The sequence below is a fragment of the Acinonyx jubatus genome, chromosome B3 (assembly GCF_027475565.1).
Source record: "Acinonyx jubatus isolate Ajub_Pintada_27869175 chromosome B3, VMU_Ajub_asm_v1.0, whole genome shotgun sequence".
Classification (NCBI taxonomy): domain Eukaryota; kingdom Metazoa; phylum Chordata; class Mammalia; order Carnivora; family Felidae; genus Acinonyx; species Acinonyx jubatus.
In genome coordinates this window covers 96,586,067-96,605,634 of record NC_069386.1, presented here as the reverse complement: position 1 = coordinate 96,605,634, position 19,568 = coordinate 96,586,067, and the positions used below count along the sequence as shown (strand labels likewise).

The 19,568-nt window shown below is 44.3% G+C and overlaps 1 long non-coding RNA gene across 1 annotated transcript; it reads left to right on the top strand.

The window, feature by feature from the left end:
• Positions 1–7,171: 7,171 nt before the first annotated feature.
• LOC113601557 (uncharacterized) lies at positions 7,172–10,628 on the top strand. The gene is made up of 3 exons (XR_003422847.2): positions 7,172–7,841; positions 9,563–9,725; positions 10,319–10,628. It is a non-coding gene; the product is annotated as an uncharacterized LOC113601557 (long non-coding RNA).
• The last annotated feature ends 8,940 nt before the right edge of the window (positions 10,629–19,568 follow it).

The window sequence follows — 19,568 nt, the reverse complement described above, 5'->3', positions numbered from 1 at the left end:
TCAAAATAAATAAAAACATTTAAAAAAAATTTTTTTAAGAACATTAAAAAAAACAGCAGCAGGCAAAGTGAGGCTAATTCTCAAAGGGCACCTGGTATCTAGTAAGAAACCAACCTGTGTCAAAGCAGCCCGAGGGGCAGGGCAGTGACGGCAAAGTAGGTGGGACCAACTGGTAGTTGTAACGTGGGTTACCAGTCCTTCCACTTACCCTTGAAAATGCAAGAATTAAAATAGCTAATCACAAGTTAGTTCTTTCTTCATGAGTAATCAGGGTGGAAGAATTCACCACCCACAGTACCCGGTCCTCCTTATCGGATACCCAGGTAGGAAATTCTGAAGCAACCTTTACAGTGTCCACTCCAGGGAAGGTGATACAGCCTGAATTTTTGTGAAGTGTAAACACTGCAGGTTGGTATTAGGACCGTACAGATAGGGATGGGGGAGAGCCTCACTCTCAGGGTGGTTTTGTTTTTTGTGTTTTGTTTTTTTGTTTTTTACTTTTATTTGAGTTATTTTAAAAAAAATTTTTTTAATGTTTACTTATTTTTTGAGAGAGAGAGAACAAGTGGGGGACAAGAAGAGAGAGAGGGGACAGAGGATCCAAAGCAGGCTTCTGCACTGACAGCAAGCAAGACCGACGCGGGGCTTGAACCCACGAACAGTGAGATCATGACCTGAGCCCAAGGTGGACACTCAACCGACTGAGTCACCCAGGCGCCCTTGAGTTATTTTTTAAATGTCCGAGCAATTTCAGAGAAGGGCATTTCCATAACCACAGCCCAGCCTTAGGAAAACAATGACATGGTGTTTTTACTCCAAAGGAAGTCTAACAGAAAAACCTTAAAAGGTTAGGTGAAAATATGTTAAAAAAAAAAAAAAAAAACCTTCCTGAAAATGAAGGCACGCTCTTGGAGAAATTGGGGAAGACAGGGAAAAAGTCACAGCTGTAGATAAAGTAAACAGGAACTGGCTTTTCAGTCCCAGGAGACTAGAGGTTTCCAATTCTGGGCTTTCTGGATGCCTGACGTGAGTTTGAAGTTGTCTGTTTCTCATTGTTTGCAGAAGCTCCAAAGTCGGTCCTGAAAGTAGCCTCACTTCCTTAGTTCCCTGTTCCTGCCCCGAGTGTGTGTGTGCTGAAACACCACTTGAAACGAGTGTACTTTTTCATGTTTGCCTTTAGTTTTCAAACAAGCCAAGAGAGACCCCACGAGACTGGAGGGCCCCAAGTGCTGGGCTGCCCTGTGGAGTGATGTCGGGTAGCCTGAGGCAGGTCTTCATTATCCTCACCCTGCCCGGCTTTGCATGCGTGGAACAACCTGTCCCTAGAGAGGAGTTTTTAAATAATAATATGTAGTGTGAGATGAGATCATAGATATGAAAGCTCTTCTTTGAAGTTAAAAACATCTCAGCCTGCAGATGCACAGTATTGATATTATTTATTAATGAGTATATTTGATACTGTCTTTGTCCGGCTCCTAGGCACATTTGCATGCATTCATTTAGAAATACAGTCATCAGCATTGTGGCTCATAGACTGACATAGAAGTTTAATTAGTAATAAATACGAATAGGTACACAGATGTACAGAGGAGGCCATGCGGCCAATCTCATCAATTTCATCACCCACCAAAAGGAATTAAAAATTGATATCGCAGGAGACTCTCTTCCTTCCCTATGGTGTGAGACAAAGGAATGCTTGAGGGTGGGAGTAAGGGACACTCTTCCCTCTCCTGACTGCTAAGTGTCAAAAGGGATAGGAACTCCCAAAGGAGACCTCCCAACCAGGCAGTCACAAACTGCTTAGCAACTCCACCAGCACATGATGGAAAGGCGAGTGTTGAATTGCATCGTGACGTGACCTGCTAAGCAGTTTTTAAGCAGAAGGGCTATAGGGTTTAACACACAACCCTATCGCCTTGCACTGTATGAATTGGGAATCCTTGTTATGTTTGACATTACTTGTCAAGTTTGGAACAGCACGGGTATCCCCAGTACCTAGCATAACACCTGGAACAAAGCAGGTGTTCAATAAGTATTTTTTTCTTAGTCTTTTTTTTTTTTTAATTTATATCCAAAATGGTTAGCATATAGTGCAACAATGATTTCAGGAGTAGATTCCTTAGTGCCCCTTACCCATTTAGCCCACCCCCCCTTCCCCACCCCTTCCAGTAACCCTCTGTTTGTTTTCCATATTTATGAGTCTCATGCTTTGTCCCCTCCCTGTTTTTATATTATTTGTGTTTCTCTTCCCTTATGCTCATCTGTTTTGTCCATAAAGTCCTCAGATGAGTGAAGTCATATGATTTTTGTCTTTCTCTGACTGACTAATCTCACTTAGCATAATACCCTCCAGTTCCATCCATGTAGTTGCAAATGGCAAGATTTCATTGTTTTTGATTGCCGAGTAATACTCCATTGTGTGTGTGTGTGTGTGTGTGTGTGTGTGTGTATGTGTGTGTGTGTGTGTGTGTGTGTGTGTATATGTATATATATATATATGTATACACATCTTCTTTATCCATTCATCCATCGATGGACATTTGGGCTCTTTCCATACTTTGGCTATTGTTGATAGTGCTGCCATAAACATGGGGGGGAGCATGTGTCCCTTCGAAGCAGCACACCTGTATCCCATGGATAAATGCCTAGTAGTGCAATTGCTGGGTCCTGGGGTAGTTCTATTTCTAGTTTTTTGAGGAACCTCCATACTGTTTTCCAGAGTGGCTGCACCAGCTTGCATTCCCATCAGTAAGTATTTTGTAAGATGAATGAAAAATTGAAAAACTGGAATCATTCAGCAACCTGACCAGTGCCACAAGATCCCAATCTCCCCATCACATACATTCTCTTTGGCCCCTCTGGCACTCTCTGATTCACATCTATACAGTTTTGAACTGCATGATCATGGAAAAGTAGAACTCAAGACAAGAGAAAGTTGAGAGGTCTCTTGCAGGTCCACCGCCTTATTCTCCTTTTCCCCACACCCAAGAGCCACATTCCCAGCTTAGTATGCCCATCGTGCCCTCTGCAAAGGTGGCGTCCTGCCCCATTCTGCCTTTGACCCACCTAAGGATTCAACACATATTCCTTCTCCTGTGCAATCCCACTCAACAAGCACTTATTAAAAACCATCTGTACAAGTTATACCATGCCAGGCTCTAAGGAGAAGAGCAGAAATTATAAGATATGGCCCCTGATCTCAAGAACTAAGATTATAGTTAGGGAAATTCTGCATTGTTCTTTATTTATTCTACAAGCATTTATTTAGCATATGTGCTAAGTACTGTTCTAAGTGCTGTGGATTCAATGTTAGCCAAAGCAAATAACTTCACTGCTCTTATGATGCTGATGTTCTAGAGGGGGAAGACAAAAAAAAATCATACAAACAAATACACGATACGAATTCAGATAAATACTATTAAAATGAAATCAGGTCATAGAAAAACTATTTTATTTGAGATCTTTTAAAAAAATTTTAATGTTTATTATTTTTAAGAAAGACACAGACAAAAAGCAAGCAGGGAAGCGGCAGAGAGAGAGGGAAACAGAATTGGAAGCCGGTTCCAGGCTCTGAGCTGTCAGCACAGAGCCCGACGCCAGGCTCAAACTCACATACTTAGAGATCATGACCTGAGCTGAAGTTGGCCGCTTAACCAACTGAGCCACCCAGGCACCCCTTTTTGAGATCTTAACGGCAAGACTTGAGAACAGAGTTCCAACCAGACGTCACCCAGGTGGGAACACAAACTTGAAGTGTTCAGTAATACTGGCTGCCCGTTCACACCATGCCCTTCACATCTTCCCTTTGGGAGCAGATACGGGGTTGGGTGTAAGACAATCTGCCTTAGGGGAGCTACAGCATCCTATGTGGGCACTGAATTTCACTAGATTTGTTTAATTACTTTGGAGGAGGTAAAGCCCATGTCTTCTCCTGCAAAGCTATTTTCGTATTGAGCAGTGAAAGACCGGTAAGATCAAAAGACAAGCACTCAGGAGCCACTGAAGTTGCTTCAGCAGGTGTCTTCGGGAGACGACACTAAGGCCGCCGCTGCAGCATAGAAAGAATCTGGGGTGACCGTTAGGAGCAAGTGGTCATTTCCTCCATGCAGGTGATGCTTCTGCAAAAGGGAGCAGCCCCTTCCTTGATCTACTCAGGATGGAAGGCATTTTCCAAAATCCATCTGGGACAACATGATATTCTGTGTGGCTCCCAGTTTCTATGAAGCAAGAAGCATCTCAAACTACATGGATGAGCAAGAAACGGGAACAACTGGTGCTTAATACAAACCCACAGAGGGAGCTAGTTCACATCAAGGTGGCGATCCGATCTGTTCACTAAAGACAAAGGTACCAGGTGAGCACAAGGAGGTTGCATTTTGATGTGTATTTGTTTGAGCCATTTTTCAGAATTTATCTCACATCAGAGACTCTTTGTGAAAGTTGTAATCATCCTGGATGTAGGATTTTTATTGAATGGTGTCAAATAACATATAATGTACATCACTGGATATGGATAAGTTATGTGATGTCTCTGGAAGGGGGTATCATTAGTAAGACCTAACATTGATAATATAATCATAACCAATCTTTCTAAGGATTAAATTTGTCCTTCCAGCAAAGGCCCAATGAATTGGAAAGGAAGGAAGGAAGGAAGAAAGGAAGGAGGAAGGAAGGAAGGAAGGAAAGAAGAAGGAAGAAAGGAAGGAAGGAAGGAAGGAGGAAGGAAGGAAGGAAGGAAGGGTGAAGGAAGAAAGAAAGAAAGAAAGAAAGAAAGAAAGAGGAAGGAAGAAAGGAAGGAGGAAGGAAGGAAGGAAGAAGGAAGGAGGAAGAAAGAAAGAAAGAAAGAAAGAAAGAAAGAAAGAAAGAAAGAAGGAAGGAAGGAGGAAGGAAGGAGGAAGGAAGGAAAGAAGGAAGGTAGGTGATATGTACAGCTCTCGCTAACAAACTTAAGCATCGCTTTAATCCTGTGTAATTTATTGTCATGGAAGCTAATAGACTGGTGGGGAGGGGGGTTCTACCCTGTATTTGTGAAGCAGAACACTGTGTTGTGATTTTTAGATCAGACACAGGGAGGCAGCAGTAAGCCAATGAGGAGCAGGAACAATGGGAACAGCTTTGAGCCAGAAAGTTTGACTCTAGACCAGGAGAAGCCAGCTAGCTGTTTAAAATCATTTAAACCAAACAGAAACACATTATTTTAAAAACTTTAAAATCAAACATTAGCAGAATTTACCGTTCTAGCATATGTTTTCTGCTCCCTGTTAGCGCTTAATTTCATTCACTTCCCAAATGTTTTGCTTTGCTTACTCACAATTTTCTTTTCTTTTTATTTTTTATTTTTATTTTTCAGTAATCCCTGCACCCAACGTGGGGCTCCAACTTACAACCCCGAGATCAAAAGTTGCATTCTGTACCGAGACAGCCAGGCACCCCGACAATATTATTTTTTAATCCATTTAGGAGTGTGAGCATTTTAAAGCTGACAAGCATCTTCCTGACTGGTCCAAGTTGAAGCCCCAGGAGTGGATCAAGATATTCCTACCCCAGGAGGGCACAGAAGGCAAGCCCGGAGCGGTGCAGAAGGTAAGAAGGACCGCCTTAGTGGAGAACCCACGGTGGACTGGCGCTGACAACATCGTTAGAGCAAATTGGTTTCCAAGGGCTCCTTTTTAAACGAGGGAACGCAGCCGCACTACCTCTGCCTCCCCAAAGAGGATTCATCTCATCCCTGCCTGTCTGAAACCTGGACGCTGCAGGCTGGGGATTTCGTAAACAAAGGTACCACAGCCACCCACCTTTACCCCCCAAGCCAGGGTGCAAGTGAGAGAGGCCTGGAAGCAAAGGGGGGGGGGGGGGGTTTACTGAGGGCAGGCTGGTCCACAGTAAAGGGCAGGTTGGTCCCTTGGGGAGTTGGGGAATGACACCCTGTAAGGGAGGGTCTAGGCTCCCTCTCCATGTGGCCCCAGAACTGCCCGCATGGAGCACCCAGCACGGTCCCCTCGGTGAGCCTCACCCCAGGCCTTTGTTAGGCAGGCAGGTTTAGACTCGCCAGCGCTGCCCTCCCCGCCCCGTCTCCCCTTCCCTTCGCACAACTGTTGCTTCCGCTTGCCGGAGCGCGGCCCTCCGGGTGCTGAGCTTCCCTTGGTCCCGCAAGGTCAAGTCGCTAGAGCGCTGGTAGCCGCAAAGAGGGGGCTGGGGAAGGTCGCACCGGGGCTGAGGCCCCGCCTCTGCTCCCAGGCCCCAGCGCCCAGCCCTGCCCGGAAGCTGCGGGCCCTCTCTCTCTCAACCCACCTCGGACCCCCCGTCCCCCCCGGGGGCATTTCTAAATGGGACCGTCCCCGGGCCGCCCGCCAGAAATGCTAGGCCCTCCTCCTGCTGAGTGGGGGCCATTTCTCCTGCGGGAGCCGCGAGGAAGAGCACAGGTTCGAGGCCAACCCCAAAGCCTGCTCTCCATTCTGCGCCTCTATACCCCAGGCCATCTCTGATAGAAAGGGTTCCTTTACATGTTATATTTTAAATCGTTTCTTTGTCCGCTGTTAAAAGAAAAAGTGTGGTAGCATGTCCATCCGGTTTGTCTCTCTGGATAAATCCAGGCGTGATTTCACTTTCTGATGTTTTGAGCACGCTTGCGAGTGTCAGCCTCCCTGGGGGTGCGAATCTGCACAGAGGCAGAGGGTGCCTCTGGGGAATAGGAAGTTTGGGGTTTGGGGTTTTTTTGTTTGTTTTGTTTTTGGGGGCTTTGGGTTTTTTTTTGTTTTTTTGTTTTTTTACTTTCTCCCCTTCTGCATTGTTTCATCTTTTCCCAAGACATGAATTATTTTGTACTGTTTGAAAAGGAAAGAATGAGGACAGCTCTAACTAAAGTCAGGGCCATCGCCATGTTGGACGTGCCCTCAGCCAGGGCCCCACACAGCAGGTTTTTCTCTTCCATTCTTAAAAATATGCTTAAATCCTTGCTCCTACTGCTGTAGTCTCCTTTGCTAAAAGAGTATTAAGCGCATATCCTGTCCTTGGATGCCTGTTTCCTGAGGGTTTCCTTGTCCAGTGGCTGGTGGTGGAGAGTCCTGCCCACTCCCCGCCCCCCCCCCCACACCTTCCAGACCCTATGTTACATTTTTCTCTTTTTCAGAAGCTTCATGCTATCGAGCCCCAGAATTGGCCAGGGAGGGATTCACTGCAGACAGGACCATGCAGAAAAACAGTATGATAAGTCCATGTTGTATATAATACTTTGAAAAGCAAATTGTCAGGAGAGTAGGAGAGAACTGGCTTCTCTTTATTTAACACTTTGTCCTTTGGTTTGAATTCTCTCTTTAATCCATTCAGCCTCTACACACTTGCTGAACACCCACCCACCCTGTGCCTGGCTCTCTGCAGTTCCTGGGTTACAAACGGAGGGAGCCACCTCCCACACCTAGAGGGCCGCACATTCTCCTGTGGGATGCAGCTAAGTGATGGCTGGGTAGGGGCCATGGAGTCCAGAACCCTGCCTGCCCCCCCCCCCCAGGCCCCCAGCCCATGTTCCAGAAGGTTCTCAGGAGGAGGAGGTGCCTGAGCTGAGTCCTAAAGGACCAGTTGGCCAAGCAGAAAACATGAAAGAGGTCATTCCCCACAAGGGAAACATGAAATAATACCAGGGTCCCTCTCTTTCTCTGCTTCTCTATATAGTATGGCCCCATTCTGAATACTTCACACGTGTCATATCACTTCGTTCTCAGAACTCTGTGAGGCAAGCACTCTTACGGCTCCATATTAAAGCTGAGGTCCCTGAGGCCTAAAGGATGGAGTGGTTCTTCAAGGTCACGTCCTTCGTGAGCGGTGCAGCCAGCATTTGAACTGAGGTATTCTGGCTCCAGAGCCCTTGCTCTGACCCTCAATTATCTTCCAGTTTGGCTAACTCTAGAAGTGAGAGGTGGCTGGAACAGAGTAGCAGGAGTGGGGTGGAAAGGTGGGCAGAAGCCATGGGAGGCTAAGGAGCCCAAATTGTATAGTGAAGACGGGAGAGGATTGGAAACAACAGGGTGTCATTATCTGATTTGGGTTTTAGAGAGATTTGTGCTTCCAGAAGGATTGGTGAGGCAAACCCAGGGTAGCAGGGAGGTGGCCGTGAGCAATCAAATGGACCAATGAGATGGTCAAGCTGGGTGGAGAAGATGGACGAGTCTGAGCTCTACTGAGGAGACAAAGCCTGATACTCGGCACTCAGTTTAGGTGACAGGATGGAGGGGGGCTCTTCTCAGGCATGCTGGGAACACTGCAATAACAAGATTGGGCTTTGAAGAAAGGGGAGGAGCCAATCAAGCACCTGTGGAGATTCCATGTGGAAGGAAGGCCCCTAATTAGGTCAGTGGCAGGAGCAATGGAAGTAGGAAAGTTCCTCAGATCATTTTTTTAAATTTTTTATTGTTTATTTTATTATTGAAAGGGAGAGACAGAGCATGAGTGGGGGCAGGGGGGGGGGTGCAGAGAGAGAGGGAGACACAGAATCTGAAGCAGGCTCCAGACTATCAGCACAGAGCTGGATACAGGGCTCAAACTCACAAACCATGAGATCATGACCTGAACCAAAGTCAGATGCTTACCCAACTGAGCCACTCAGGTGCCCCTCTGAGATCATTTTAAAATAGGTCTTCTTAGTCTGGATAGAACTCAAGGGGTTTGTAAACCTGTATGGGAGAAACACTATATCATTATTTTTACTTTTCTCTTACTAAAATTTATCATATTCTTTGATGATTAATATAAGAAAATTACATTAGCAGTATGTATGGCTTTGTCATCAAAAGAAATCACAGATTTTTCACATCGCATTTCTCCAAGAATCCCCGAGTATCATTTGTGGTCCTCATTACTTTAAAATGATGGTAATTAGGGGTGCCTGGGTGGCTCAGTTGGTTTAGCGTCCGACTTCAGCTCAGGTCATGATCTCATGGCCCATGAGTTTGAGCCCCGCATCAGGCTCTGTGCTGACAGCTCAGAGCCTGGAGCCTGCTTCGGATTCTGTGTCTCCCTCTCTCCCTGCCCCCTCACCTACCCCCCCCCCCATGCCACCCATGCTTCTGTCTCTCTCTCAAAAAAAGTAAATAAACATTAAAAAAATAAAATGATGGTAATTACACCTGACATTGGATCCAAGTATTTAATACTGTTAGTGTATTATTACATGTATTACCATATCAAAACTTTTTATAATTTCAGAAGCCATATTTCAAAAAGTTATTTCCTTTTTGATCCTTTGATTTTGTTTTATTCTCTAAAAAGCATTATTCTAGAAGCAATCCAAAGTCTTCACCATACTGCTGAGAGGTCTAGTGATTCAATAAAAAGAAGAACATCTGGCTTAAAGATAAAATAAGTAATGCTTGTTAATGATTGGAGATGGGGAGTGGGGGGGGGGAGGAGGAAAAGAAGGAGGCTCTAAGAACACCTGGGTGATTGATGGTGACACCTTTCACCATGGACAACACGGAGGGAGGAGAGGTTTGGAGAGGAGGAGGAGGAGGAGGAGGAGGGTCTTCATTTGTGAAGATGTTGCGTGTGAGAAGCAGATGGATCTTTCCAGCAGAAAGTTGGCAATGTGGCTACAAAGTTCAGGACCAACCATGGGAATAGAAATCTCGCTGCAGAGTCAAGAGCAGAGACTTGTTACCGAATGAACAGGCATATCCAGGAATAGCATGGAGATGGGGACACAAGTGGTCTGAGCCGGAGCCTGGGGGACACTGGTAGGTACTTAAGGGAACCCGGGGAGGAGAGGGGGCCGCCAAAGAGATCAAGATCAAGTGGAGTGGTCAGAGGGGAAGGAGGTGAACCAGAAGGACTGGCCCTGGGGAGGGGCGGGGGGCACGACAGAGAGGATGCAGGGCAGAGTGGTATTGACATTTGCAGAGGCACTGGAGAGGCCCCATAGGAGGCGAACCAATCAGAGGCCGGAGTCTGGCAGTGGTGACTCCAGGGGACAGTTCCCTAAACCTGCAAGAAACCAGATCTCAATGTAGTGAGGAATGAGGAAGCCAAGGCCGTATATATCAGCTTCTCTTTCAAAACACTGGAAGAGAGTGGAGAGAGAGGGAAGGAGTCAGGAAACTTCTAAAACAGAGGTGGGCAGGAAGTGGGTGGCCAGAATCAATGACACTTGTGAGCACACCTGTGGTGTGACAGGGAAGAGCCAGTGGAGAGCAAGGACATGGCCATCCAAGGGTGGGGACATCAGTGGAGGTAAAGAGCTACCGGAAGAGGTGGGTGAGTAGGGTAGGAGGCCAGGGGCCATCAGGCTGTAAGCAGAGGGAATGAGTAGGGCCATGTGTTCCTCTTCTAGGACAGAAGACATGAAGTATAACAGAACGTACAGCTCAGTCTGGATGAGGTGAGGAAAAAAGCCAAGGCATTCCCTCCTTCCTCTTTCCTCCTGGTAGAAGTGGATCAGGGCTTATGGGCCTGAAATACACGTAGGTTGGGAGGAGGGCCTATTTAAGAAAAAGAACACAAAATCTATAAAACCAAAATTAGGGACACAGTGGATATTATTTAGAATGGGAAAAGAAGTCACACACATTATAAATTTTTTAAACCCAGATACATGCCACAAATACTATAAAATTCAGAAAACAATATGATCTATATTCATTGACTGGCATGCCTCTATAATATTATATTTGGCTATATATATATATAATATTTGGCTATATATATATATATAATATTATATTTGGCTATAAACTCTGATCGATCTCTAAAATGAAAATAATTTTGTAATATTTTCTAAAGGGAGAGTAGAAGAAGAACTCAGCATTTCTTCTGATGTGGTTCGTGGCTATTTGTTTTTTTAACGTTGATGGATGGGATGCGTAAAGCTTGCGACTTTACACACAGACCACTTGCTGTTTGTAGTTCTGCCATGGGCTTCTGTTCTGCAAATGCAGGAATTACATTTCTCTCTGATGTGATCCCAATTAAAAAAAGAAAAGAAAGTGTAATGTATGTCTTAGCTTGGGCTGCTAGAACAAAATACCGTAGACTGGGTGCCTTAAACAACAGACATTTTACATTTTATGTCTCGCAGTTTTAGAGCCGGGAAATCCGAAGTCAGGTGCCGGTATGGTCGGGCTCTAGTGAGAGCCCTCGTCCTGGCTTTCAGATGGCCACCTTCTCTCTCTGTGCTCACATGGCAAAGAGAAAAAGAGCAAGTTCTCTGGTCTCTTCTTCTTTTTTTTTTTTTTTTTAACATTTATTCATTTTTGAGAGACAGAGAGAGACAGAGCATGAGGGGGGAAGGGGCAGAGAGAGAAGCAGACAGAATCCGAAGCAGGCTCCAGGCTCTGAGCTGTCAGCACAGAGCCCGATGTGGGGCTCGATGTGGGGCTCGACGTGGGGCTCGAACTCACGAATCACGAGATCATGACCTGAGCCGAAGTCGGATGCTCAACCGACTGAGCCACGCAGGCGCCCCTCTGGTCTCTTCTTTTAAGACCACTAACTCCATCATAAGGACCCCATCCTCACGACCTCATCTAACCTGGATTACCTCCCCCAAGTCCCATCTCCAGTTACTATCACAGTGGGTGTTAGGGCTTCAGTGTATAAGTGGTGGGGGCACCAACATTCAGTCCATCAAAATGCACTGGTAATTATTAATGTTGCCTTATCTAGTGTGTTCCTGACAGGAAAGGACTTCTGTTTTGACTGTGTCCTGAGAAGCGGATCCTCTACTTATGGTTTTATATATCAGAGGATTACACCAACTTCCACAGACCAACTTCTGGCTCTATACGTTTTGCACCCCGTTTCCCCCTCCCCCCCCACCTCTGTTGTCAGCCTGCACGGGACACATTCCCTCTACCATATCCTGCCTCGCACCTATGGCACAGTGGGTGGAAGGAAGCCTGGGAGCTGCCTCCACACCAGGACGATAAGCTCTCACTGAAACTGATGTAGAAGTGACCAAAACACATAGATGTTTCCCCACTAAACTCAGACCAAATGTGTCTCCCACCTAACTTCCTCTTAGCTGAATCCCCAAGTGCCCACAGCCACCTCGATGCTACCTAACACAGTGGCATCTTAAACAGTGCAATTAAGATGTCTTACTTTCAAAATATATGTATCTTACTTTTGCAAGCACATTGCTGAGGCCTCTCCCAGGGCCCCAGAAGCGAGTGACTTCTCCAAGCAAGGAGCTTTCCCTTCAGGGTGATTCTGTCCCTGCCTAGAGGGCACAGGCCATGAAGGTGAGGGGTTGTAGCAATGGTTGAGACAGCTACGAATTGACGATCGATCGTGTAGTGCCTACCAGGGGAAATGTTACTTGTGTCTTCAGTCATTTAATCCTCTTAACGACCCTAAGATGTTGGTACTAAGAAAATCTTCATTTTTACAGATAGGGAAACTGAGTCATAGAGAGGCAAGGCCACTTGCCCGGGGTCACGCAGGTAGTAAGTGCCGGACCGGGGATTGGAACCCAGGCAGTCTGGCTCACCCTCGCACCTAGTACAGGAAGTAGTCTCTCCACAGCGTAGCCCACAGTTTCCACTGCCTCCCCAGGATGCTGCTGTCCCACCTGTAACTTTCTGAGAGCAAAGCTGTTTATTTGGCTCACCACTGTATCCCTGTACCTAGAGCAGAGCTCAGCATGCAATAGCTATGTAGTAAATATCTTCTGTTTATCTTAAATTCTTTAATATTCTTCTAAACTCTTTAATAAGTAATCTATTGGAAAACTGCAAAAGAAAGTGAAAATAAGAGGAAATACACACCCCCAAAATGGGGAAAGTTTGGCCCATATGAAAGCCAGGGGAGAAAATGAACTTTATTGTATATTTTGAGTATATATTATTATATGTATTATATATATATTTATATGTATACACATATATATGTATAATACATATATGTATAATATATATTATTATATGTATTATATATGTATATGTGTATATATATGTATAATATATGTATAATATATATTATTATATGTATTATTATATGTATTATTCAATACCGCTCTGTTCTAAGTATCTGTGGTTCGTGTTATCCAGGTCAGTTTGATTTTACGGGGAACCATATAATTGGTCTTGAATTTTAGATGGTCTTGAATGCCTAGTTGAGGTTTGAAATTCAAAATGTGTATTAGCGTGGTATGTGATTTTCTCCGGCAATACTCATGGGCCGAAGAAAACAGATGAATGGATCCAAAGTTGAGGATTTGTTGACTGGCTGTGCCATTAAGTCAAAGGAGTAAGGAGATTGTGTCAGATGAGGAGAATGTCCTTAAGACCAAGAGGGCTGGGGGCCATTTTCTGGGGCAAGTGAAGGCCAGACACCTTGGTAAGACTGAAGATGGGTGGGATGGGGGTGTAAGAGAGGAAGGATATAGGGTTGAGGTCAGTGGAATTTCAAAGTTCAAGATGTCAGAAGTGAAGAAGTTCTAGGTGATGACAAGGTCTTGTAACAAGAGAGGGGATCTTGATGACAAGTGAACAGAGCTCTCAGATGAGTCATAGGATATGAGAAAATTTGATATTATGTGCATTAGGCACTAATGTATACATTTATCAGTGTGAGCCATGATTTATAAACTGTAAAGCCAGCTTTAAACATCACATGGTATTTTTGTCCTAGATATGTAATGTCATTTATTATATTCTCAGAGTTCTAACTGCAAAATATTGAAATATCACACGATATTTCAATATCACCATCTCCATGTTTGATTTAATAGACTTTATTTATAATAATGCTAAAACCATGATCCTCCCCAAATTAACAAACTAGGACACTGACACCATCTCAATTCAGTAGGCTCATAAAGTTGGGGCCGTTTTGTTTGTCGAATGTTTGATTCTGTTCATTTGCAGATAAACACACACCAAGGAAATGTTACTTCATAGCTCCAGATTAAAGTCCCTTTTAAGATGATCCTGAAGAATCCATATTTTATTCAGTGCTACACACATCATAAAAGAGCTGTAGTCTCCAGAAATTCACTCTCTGAGGCTCCAAGACCCTCAATAAATGCATAAAAATAATGCTAAACAATGGTAGGGTGGAATGAAAGCACTTATATCTCCCAGACACCCTGTCCATGAAGTGCTCCAATTACAAACATAACCAGCTGATTTTCAGAGAAAACAAAAAACGTTACGAGGTATTCTGCAGTGGCTTTTAAAAAAGATAATAGAAGCTTGAAATTGGATGTAATGTCCAGCGAGGAGTAAGATTTCAACTTCTTTCACTGTCAGGTGCAGCTGGGGATAGGCAAAGAAATGTTTTGTTTGGTTTTTCAGATTTGTTTTTCATCCAGTACTTAGCCTGAACCATTAAAAAAAGATACCAGAAATCCCAGATCAACTGTAGCCAGCAAGGAAGCGGATTTTACTTTAAGGATATTCATAATAAAAGAACCAATCTGTGTGTTAATGAAATTCACCTGAAATGATAAGTCTTGCAGAAATCTTTCAAGGTGAAGCCTTTCTCAAAGGCTTTCTACCTTGCACACTTTCCAACTGGGGAGTAACTAAGCAATTTCTCCTCTTCCTGCTTTGGAGGGAAGACTACCCCTGGGCAGTGTAGAAGTTAGAAGTGAAGGAATCCAGGCACCAGATCTTACATGTGAAGTAATTTTTAGATATTTTATGGAGCTAGGGAAACAATTTTGCCCTTTCGATTTTTTCCCGACTGAGTTTCCCATATCTCCAAGACAGATGGAACACATGTAACAAAACCAACCAAATGCAGAGAATGCAATCTGGGGTATTAAAAATAAAATCTTTTCCAAATCTTCACAGGCTCCTTTAAAAACACTTCTACTCGAGTGTTAAAGCAGCTAACAGAGGTGTCTAAAAATGGAAAGAAGAAGAGGTGCCCCAAGGGTTCTTTTTTCAAAACCAGTCAGCATTAATATTTACTTCTCAGAAAGGGCTGTCTATACAATCAGCAAATATGACCAAATTTAGTCATATGGGGATTGAAGGTGATTATAGCCCGGAGAGCTTTCCTTTCAGAATCCTTAAATATAAAAATGCTGAATCTAATCCCGAAATCAGGCAAAGAGGCAAATGTAATTAATACCCAGACAGGGATAATGTTCATATTTCAACGGACTCCAAATAAACGTACAGTGCCATTATATTATTCAGAGAAATTAGTAAAGAACATATGGCTAGCTGGATTTTGACATTGTATCGCTTGCCCTTACTAACTATAAGCTCTTTATTATGGAAACATTGTAGTGTATTTTACAGTTTCATAGTATTTAAATTTTATATTTTCATGATATTTAAATGTAGGAACCTATCAGTCCTGGCTCCCGGGTTTTTAATTTCCTACGTAAAACTAATTTATCCTGAACCGTATGTAATTTCAGATTTTCTAGGAGTAGATTAACCTCACAAAATTGTGTTCAAATATCACTCTTTCATTGCCATCATCCAAAGAATACATCAATATTCAATTAAATGTAAATAAAATTAATTTTTTCTCCTTCTTTTTTCCACCGGGGCATATAAGTAAATTGTTTGAAATGTATTACTGATGGAAATTAAATGTAAATTACTTATTTCTTAGTTTGCAGAGCCTCTGTGCACTGGGAACTTATCTGGGCACTGGGGATATAGCCACGACCGAGGTGAAGAAGGCCCAGTCAGGCTAAAAGGGGATTCTAGCAAGAGCCCTGTAAATAAGCAAATGGATGAACAAGGCCATTTCACATAGCAGTGAGTGCTGTGAAGAAAGGAAGTCTGCTAATGGTGTAGAGGGTGCCCAGAGAGGGTGAGGGGCAGGGAACAGGGTGGTCGAGAATTTGGAGACAGTGATGTTTGGATCGCTGGAGGGGAAGGAGTCAGCTATGCGGACAGTTGGGGGCGGAAAATGCAGGAAGGAGTTGGGTGTGTTCATATAATAGAAGTGTGGCCAGGGGGCTGGACTGGGGGGAGAATGGGGGAGGGTGGCAGCGGAGAGTGGTGAGAGATGAGAGCCAGGTGTTAGGCAGAGACAGCTTTCATAGTAAAGGTTTGGAGTTTATTCTAAGAGTGAGAAGCAGCCATAGGCACTGCCTGCCTTCTTTTAAAGATCTTTAAAAAAATTTTTTTTAACGTTTATTTATTTTTGAGACAGAGAGAGACAGAGCATGAACAGGGGAGGGTCAGAGAGAAGGAGACATAGAATCTGAAACAGGCTCCAGGCTCTGAGCTGTCAGCACAGAGCCCGACGCGGGGCTCGAACTCACGGAGTGCGAGATCATGACCTGAGCCGAAGTCGGCCGTTTAACTGACTGAGCCACCCAGGCGCCCCTTAAAGATCTTTTAAAGATCACTCTGTCTCCTGCGAGGCAGGCTGATGGGACAGGGGCAAGAATGGAGGCAGGGAGACCAGCCGGACTGATGCAGAAGTCTAGGAGAGTCACAGCAGTGGCCCCAAGTAGGGCGCTGGCAGTGGCCATAACGGGGATGGTGACACGTGTTCAAATTCGAAACAGATTTTAGAGATACCAACCTAAAGGACTTGCTGTTAGTTAACTGCATTTTCCCAAACTAAGTTCTCCCTCTTGAGCTACATCTCCAAAGCTTTTCTGAAACAATTTTAGGGCCAAGCTCCTGGCCCTCAGCTCCTTACCCATATGCATATTCGTGCATACCTTGCAGGCCTCGCGAAAATACATCTCAACCCTCTTAAATCAGCCAGTCCGAAAGGCTTATCTAGCCTTCCTTCCAACGAGCCAAGTGCACTTCAGCTGCTTTTCTGTCTGTAGATCCCAAAAAACGATTCTCCAGACAGCCTTTCCTAGGCCCTTCCACCCCAGACGTCTAGAGAAATCCCCGAACGGTCATTTCATATTTGTGCAGGACATTTCCTGTGCCCCAGACTTCTGCCCCTGTGGGGCCTGTCCTACAAGCCACAGCAGCCGCTATAACATTACCAAGGCCCAGCTCAATGTTGGGGTCTTCACCGGGCCTCGCTTCCTTCACACAGGATGCAACACTAAGCGTTGCCGTGTTACAGTTGGGAAAACCAGGACCTAGATGTGCTTTGCAAATTGTGAGACAAAACCCAGCTGGGTTTTCAGTCAGGCGAAGCCCACCTGGACTTCTTAACCTCTTGTTTTTCCAAGAACGGCCATGCCGAGGGCTTGGCTAAGCATCAGAGAATACAACTCTGGAGCCAGATTGCCTGAAATTGAATCTGAGTGTCACCACGTTTTAGTTGTGTGACTTTGGACAGGACGCTTAACCTCTCTCTCTCTCCCTCTGGGCCTCTGGTTCTTCATCTGTAAAGAAGAGATGGTAAGAATACTGCCTCGTAAGGTGAGGATTAAGGGAGTTACTAAATTGAGCTTAGAATGGTACCTGGTGTAGAACCGGTGCTACATAAGTGTTAGCTGTCACCCTCATCATCCTCCAGTCCTGCCCACAGAGGCGTCACCCTCGTTCCGTATTTGTGCATCGAAAATTCAGCTATGTGATTGTTGAGCCACTACCAAGCCCCCTGGGAAGGCGTGAAGGTGGATGTGGTCAGGAGAGTGCATGGTGAGGTCATTCCAGGAAAGCTTGGGGGGGGGGGGGGCAAAGTGATGAGGTGAACTCAGAGCTACAGAAGAGACACTTAATAAGTTGTGATTCATTTACTCTGAATAATGCATTTGAAGTGAAGACATTTTTCAAGCATTCTCTGGATTAAATTACTTACTGTTCTGAGGCTCATCTCTCTGAACAGGAAGGGTGTGCGGTCGACAGAGGCGAGGCTGTGTTTTGCAGGAACTCCTCAAGTTGAGGTTCTGCCTTTACTTTGTCATTTCCCTACAGCTTGTAGGATGCTTCCCAGTTGAAATAAACTAGAGTCGCCTGTGGTAACAACAAACTTCAGCAGCTTCATATGAAGGTTACTTCTTGTTCGTGCTACAGTCCCCCATAGAAGGGGTAAGGTCTAACTTGTTGCAGTGATTGAGGAACCAGATTGGCAAGGTCTACATCTTAACATGCCTCCCCGATCATAGGAGCAAGAGAGAAGGGGCATGACAAAATATATGTTGGCTCTTGAAGCGTCTACCTGGAAATGATCCATCATTTCTTCTTTAACTCATCTAACTATTATCTCATATTTCTTTTGTCAAAGCAAGTCATATGGCCATGCCTGGGCTTAAAAGGGAGGACGTGTATAATTTTCCCACAGGGAAGTGCCCCCAAATACTTGGGGACAAGTTACCACAAGGAGTTAACTGAAAGTTAACAGAAAACCCATGTAAAAGCAGCTTAAATAATTAAGGGGTTATTTTCTCACACAACAAGACATTTGGAGATGGATCAAGGCTCACGTTGGTAAATCCAGCAGCTCAAGGATGTCTTCAGGGACCCACTTCATCACCATCTTTTTACTTTTCCATCCTTAGGGTACCAGCAGTATCTGTCTTCATGGTCACAAGATGGCTACAGCAGCATCAGCCATCACATGCAGACAAACAACATCCAGGGAAGAATAGTAGTGTCTGCTTTCATTAGTCTCATAGAATTGAGAGTATCTTTCCCAGAACCTCCAACTTACCTCAGGTCCTATTGGCCAGAATTGAATCACATGAAAATGACTTAGCCAGTCATGGGCAAGAGGGATAAGACTGCTTCCTGGGATAAGACAAGACCTATTTTCCCTTTGCAAAAACAACTCTGATTTCTCTAAGAAATATGCCACTGAACACAAGAAATCAGGAGAGTGTAACCCAGTTTTACCAATTCTGGGAAGCTCCTTTATTCAGAGTGTAAATAAAGAGGGACCACAATTCCCTTCATGAAAAGCCTGCATTTGTGCTCACATAATTATTCACAGTTGAATAACTATGGGCAAATAAAGCAAGCAAAACAGGCATCTAATAGGGAAGGATCATTTACCTAAGGGTCAGGGAAATAAGAAACTACTTTGGATTGATATTACATCCATCTCAAAAGAGTTGACCAAAAGAATTCACCACTCTCTTTCTTTGTGACCAGCTGCAGCCTAAACACTCTTCCTTCACTGTTCACCCACCACACTTTATTGCCTTTATCTGTGTACCTGTCTGTCTCCAACGGCAAGACTATAAGCTCTTTAAAAGATGTGACCTGTTTCATCTATGTATTCCTGTGCAGGCTAAAAATAATAATGGATAACATCAATTGATTGTCCACTGCCCATTCTAAGTTCTAAATGAATTGATCTCCTTGTAATACAACTGTCCCATGAGGCATGTGCTATTGTGCTGTTATCTACGCTTAATACATGAAGAGTTGGAGGGTCAAAAGGTTAAGTCATTTGACCAAATGTACGCAACTGTTAAATGAGAGAGTTGAATTCCAAATGAAGGTAGCCTAGTTGGGTTATGGGTGGCACATCTAACCCCAAAATGGGTGAACCTAATATGCTCTAATATACAATATGAAGGTGAGAGAGAACAGGAGTGAAGGACAGGAGATACCATCTTTTATTTACATGCAGAATCTGAAATCAAGTATGATAGACTTAAAATCCCCAAAGGTAGAGATCATGTATGTCTCCCTTGCTCAGTATGGTGTCTCTAACTCCTAGTACACTTCCTGGCACATAGTAGG